General features: G+C 42.7%; 1 long non-coding RNA gene across 1 annotated transcript; it reads right to left on the reverse strand.

Annotated features, from left to right (window-relative positions):
- Positions 1-4,577: 4,577 nt before the first annotated feature.
- LOC120561594 lies at positions 4,578-5,287 on the reverse strand. Its single transcript, XR_005639618.1, has 3 exons — positions 5,239-5,287; positions 4,915-5,098; positions 4,578-4,628 (listed from the first exon to the last, which is right to left on the reverse strand). It is a non-coding gene; the product is annotated as an uncharacterized LOC120561594 (long non-coding RNA).
- Positions 5,288-5,908: the final 621 nt, after the last annotated feature.

The following is a 5,908-nucleotide window of genomic DNA, read 5'->3' on the forward strand; positions in this document are numbered from 1 at the left end:
CGTTGCTTTGTATAACACACCGTTGCCATGCATAGCCGAAGCGTTGCCATGGACGCAGGTTCTTCCCTCGGAGGAGATCTATCAATAAATCCGCTAGAAGAAGATTGGCGTCGAGGTCCTGATCACCCCGTCGTTTTGCATTCTCTATAGCAACGCTCTACATGATCCCTAACGTACATTGAAGTGATACAGGCGTTAAAGACCCGCTGATCGCTGTCTGATTCTGTGAATGAATGCCCGCATTGCATCGTGGGACATCGGCTTTGAATGCCAGCTTCGGCTCATATCGTAGCTTACTGTTCTGTCTTATTTACTGTAATATTTCACGGGGTATTAAGACCCAAATAATATTATTAAAAATAAAGAAATGCATACCATGATAACAGCTAAATACATGTTGAAAGATGTAGCGTTATAGTTTTAAAAATATCAATAAACAACAAAGCAATCCAGCTTCCCTGGCCAAATAGACCGAAATAATAACATTAAAAGAAATACATATAAACCGTGACAAGATCTGGTGAATAAATGTTGATTAAAACAGCGATTGGGCGGTTAAAATACCAATAATATCAAAGCTGTATCCAGCTTCTCTGCTGCAGCCCGACTGGCAGAAAGTTTCGTGCTGTGATTACGTAAGATGCTTCTCATTGAAATACATTAGTATAAAAACATGACCCCAACACGTAAATCTTCACAATAACGTAATGGTATCACGTTCTAATAGATTTAATTTCGTAATGCCATCACGAACTGACGTGAGACTGGGTTGGGTCTCTGGTCTCTTCACCACCGCCACCAGTGTATGGACTCCATCGGGGGGTTATGTTCCTATTCCCTACCCCTTTAAGAAGATTAATTCGATGGTGTCCAATCTCCAAAAGACTTTGTACATTCAATATCATACAGTTGTACAATAAATATCTTTGCATATCTGCAAACGAAGTCTCTGCTGATTGAAATACCGTTTACTGATTAACTTTGTTTGAACACTTTTGGGCACCGAGATTGTGCCATTAAAGAAAACACAGGAATTATCAGAGAGAGCAACATCAGTCACCACAGCTTTGGAAATGTTTAGACCCTTGGGAGATAATCAAGTCCAGTGTGTGCCTGTTACATGTCCCTCTTGTGGGGTGTCTTGTTTCTTTCTCTCTCTCTCTCTCTCCTCTGTGTTTCCCCATTCTGCCCTCCTCCCTCTGCCAGTTGCACACTTGAGAGTAATCAGTGCTCAGGTAGAGTGGGGGAGGTGATAAGAAGGCAGAGAGTGGAGAGCACACGGGAGGCACACATGGCAGCACACGAGTGAGGATTTTTGCCTCATCTTCCTTTCTTCCACATGCAGGTTTGTTCTTTTCCCAACCTCCATGCACCTGTAGGTGCTGGAGTTTTATTGTTTTAGTTTGGGCTGGGAATTACCGGAATGTTCAGTTATTCGTTCTTTTTGTTTGTTCTAGGATTAGTTTACCCTTTTTAGTTAGTTTAGGAGAGTGAAGGGCCGCCGCCCCTAACGCGAGGCTGGTCCAGCGTCTTCCCATCTTTTGTTCTTTTTGGCCGGGGTCTCCAGTCCCGTTTGTTTTTTTGTTTGTTACTTTTGGGAATATTATTTAATAAAGCTTGTTGGATCATTGTTAACTTGGTGTTTGGCATCCTTCTTTTTATATGTTGCATCCTCCTTCCCTTTCGAGCCTTTGTTTGTTCCCTTTAATGGAGGCTGTAACGCAGTGCCTTTATTATTGCGTGGGCTGTGTCACATGCTGAGTCAGTCCATAGTTATCAAAAAACCCACACGTTCTTTGGTCCCTCTATCCTGGGGGTTGTCAACATGAATGTTAAAATCACCAACAATAATTACATGGTAAGAGTTAATACAGATTATAGACAACAGTTCATTAAAGTCATCGCAAGAAGTTTGCACAGTATTTAGGTGGCATGTAGATATTTAGAAGTATAGCTTGAGGGGAGAATCTTAGCTGAAGAGCCACATATTCAAAAGAAGCAAAGTTTCCGTAAGATATATTGAGTATATTGGAATGAGTCATTAAACAAAATGGCGACTCACACCTCCTTTCTTATTCTCTCTGTGCTCACTCATAAAAATGAAGTTAAGGGGAGTTATTATGGTCTAACCAGGTTTCAGTTAAAAACATAAAATCAAGATTGTGCTTAATAATAAAATCATTGATTAGAAATGATTCACCTGCCAAAGACCTGACATTTAGTAAGGCTAGTGCTATTGTGTTAAAATAATTTTTTGGGACAGGTTGTTGCTGACGAGGAATGGATGCTAAATTTGCTAAGTTGGCTGACCAGGAATGGATGCTAGATTTGCAAAGTTTGCAGTTAAGTGCTTATTCGCCATTCTTTTCTATTACCTATCACAACATAAATTGTGGAAGAATCTAATACGGAGCCCAGGCTTGTCTTGGAAAGAGTTATGAGTGCTACTATGCATGCAGCCTGGACCCGGCCCATATCAGTTACCGCTTGCTGCATTTTGCACACAAGCATCCTTATCAGTTTGGGGAAGAGGAGTTAACTGCCATCCTTGAGGGGGCAAGGAGGTGCCTGGCGTTTTACTTTTGGCCGAGGCCAACGATGAGAGAAGGGAAGGGGGAATACTTGGTTCCAGCATTCACCAGCTGCTTCATCTGGTCAGTGAACTCCAACATGGGGATGGGGGAAAGAGGGGAGGCGGTATCCTCAAAGGCGTCGTCGCCCGTGGTTGTCCAAGGGGTTTGAGGAGTGTTGGCGGGTGAGAAGGGAGGTTGAGATTTCTCATCTCGCTCTTTGGTCTCCCATGATCAAATCTTTGCTCAGGTGGGGCTGTGGTGTATCACTGCCGCACTTTGTCCTCTTGTTTTGGTTCATCTTGTCTCGTCCCTTGGCCAAGGGAGCAGATGTGTGGCGCAGGAAGGCAAAGTAGGCTAGAGGTGAACAGCTTTACTCCTGGCTTGCTTAAGGAAGAGTCCATCTGCTTTAAAGAGATGTCTGCAGCCCCAGAAAATGTTAAAATTGTCAATGAACTGCAGATAATGGTTGGTACATGCATTTGAAAGCCATCTGTTCAGTGCCAGCAGTCTCCGAATCTCTCAGCTCCTCTTCTGACTGGCGGTACAGGGCCACTGATAAACACCTTATGCGTTTATGGAGCTGACTGTGTTCAGCAGATTTATAAAGTCGACGTTCCGCACTTCAGACTCATCATTTGATCCTATGTGCAGTATAATGTTCTTCACAGTTGGGGTTGTTTGCTGCTACGATATCTGGGATTCTTTGGGCCAGGTCAGACGCCTATGTCTTTGGGAAAACAGAGTATTTTGGTGTTTTTACTGCTTTTTATATCTTTCACTGCAGAGTCACCCACAATCAGAGTTTGGGGCCCAGTCATTATCTTTCCCTGTAGCTTTTTACTTTTAGAATTGCTCTCAGTCCTTACCCTGCTGTGTGACAATGAGGACGAATCAAGGTCATATCCAGGGTCCTGCAGCAGAGGAGCAAATCTGTTCTGGCATTTTGTTGCGCATATTCCCTTTGCAGCTGTCCACGGCTGTGTTCTGCTAATTACAGGGGTTGAAGAGGCGCTCTGCCTGGATGACAATGCAGGCCAGCCAGTCGTTATCACAATCTCAGGGCGCTGTGTCGCCCCGTTAGTAGTCTCCCCATTTCCCAGGAAAATGATTTACTCTTAGGCTTTGCACCACAAAGAGTTCCAGGGAGGACTACCACTTGTTGATTTATCACCCATTCTACAGCCCGTTAGCCGTGTGTTAGCATGCTTTTGTCCATTGTTTTGGGTCACTGGTAGAAGTGCGTCATTGCCACATGATCCGTTCACTTCCACATTTACTTCTAAGCGGTAAATTTTGGTTTCCAGAACAGCAATCTTCTGAAGGAGTTTGTAGTAGTCCTCCATGGAGAAGGAAGGCATCTTGCTGCTAATTAGCTTTAGCTAAAAGTCACTTTAGGACAGGCTTGAGCTATTGGTGGCCCGCACGCACGCAAGAAAAATTTTCAAATATGGCAATAGCCTACTATGTCTACAAAAATGTATAGTCCAGTGATTGATAAGTATCCAAAGCGCTGCTCATGGTTTTCTCTAGAGGAAAAACAAGATTATCAGCAGAAATATGCAAGAATATCGCAAGCAGAGGCACGAGCAAGCAGTAGGGCGTCTGCACTGTGCACTGAGCTGAAAGTTCGAATGGCAAGGTATGGCATTCTTGTCGGAATGATGAAGAACTGGTGGATTGCATTCTTCTTAACTCCAACAGCCAGGAGATAGGGCTGAGTGCTAGTAGTGATGGCATTGAGATGCTCTTGAAGGTTTGTTCCGCAGCTCGCGAAGACAAATGAGGGAAAATTCTAGTTAATGGCCAAGTAGTTGTAGAATATGCAGAAAGAGCCAATACACTACTAGTATTGAATATGAATACTGAATGAATACTTGTACCCTAATATTAGGTGTTCATACCACAAATTAGAAAAAATACAAACCTTCTTGAATACCACAAGATGTTTCTCTGCTTGCGGGATGCGAGAACTTTCCCTGGTCTCTTCTGACCCTGAGCAGAGGGGTGGAATCAGGTTTAGCAGCAGTAAAACCGATGACAGATCACTGTCCCAACCTGTAACAACACAAGTTCAATGTTAATACACTTCAGTTATGTTGTTTTCTTTACAAAAGACCCCCCAGACAGACAGCAGTTCTATATCACAAGAAGTTCTCCAACTAAAACATCCACAGGGCTGAGTCCAACCTCCTAGTTTTGTTCAACATACTGCTACAGAACTTCCTCATAAATCTTTCACAGAGCCAGCTTCTTAGTTATATGTTGATATGTAAATGTTTACACATAATGTTGATATATTTATTGCAATACAAAAAGAAATGTAGGCTTACAAGCAGCTTACCAAAGTCCACATCCAATTCAGTGCCATCCTCAGGAGGATCAGCTCCCAGCAAGAGTTCTTCAAGCTCACTTGTGGATGGAAGCTTTCTGCAGTGTTTGATCTTTTTCTTGAACGTGACTGGCCACCTTTCCAGAAGCTTGCTCGAGGTATCCTCTCCGAACATTAGAACGAAATCCTGTTCAACCTGGAGTGGGGTGGTATTGGTGACAATTTCAGTTATTTGACAGCCAATCAAAAGGTATTGGGTGCTAGTTATTGGAGTATCACTCATGTGTCTTACAAAACAATTCACTTGTCATAGCATTTTCAAAATAACATAATTACCAAGCTTTTGACGTCTTTAAAACGTGGAAACTCAGACAGTATGTTGCTTCACTGCTGGGGGGTCGAGGATCATGTTGCGGGGATACACAAACGTCAGTTTCATTTCTTCTTGGATTGTGTCGCATCAGCAGAATGTTTCATCAGTGAGTTTGCTTCGTTGCACTCATCTTCAGTCAGGGCAGTCTCTGGAACAAACTGGGATTCTCTGACAGTTGGTCCTCCAGACATGTCTTCAACAGATGATCCTTTGGCTGATTCTACACAACACGGGGAAAATTTCAATCATGTCAAAGTTTTTGGTACCCTGGCTAACTTTTAGGAGGTAATCCACTGTAAAACCTACTTTTGAGCTGTAAACTAAATGAAACACATCAATGCTGTTGTTAATATTGACATTATTTCTTCACAATTTATGAAAATCTGCAGTTTGTGGGTTGAAAATTTATCAAAATGCCATCTACTGCTTTAAATCACCCTAAAGTTTACAAGGCCCGGTTTATCACTCCACACCAGTCAGTGTCGAGGCAACACCCCTAAAGTCACAGTCCTTTGTAGGTCTCTGATGCATTTTTTTTTAAATTTGCTAAGAGGGAGGGAGCTAGCAGAATTGAAATAAGTAGTTACACATTATATTATCTGACTGAGAAACATTGTGCAACAAATGCAATTA

Source organism: Perca fluviatilis, chromosome 7 (assembly GCF_010015445.1).
Source record: "Perca fluviatilis chromosome 7, GENO_Pfluv_1.0, whole genome shotgun sequence".
Taxonomy (NCBI): domain Eukaryota; kingdom Metazoa; phylum Chordata; class Actinopteri; order Perciformes; family Percidae; genus Perca; species Perca fluviatilis.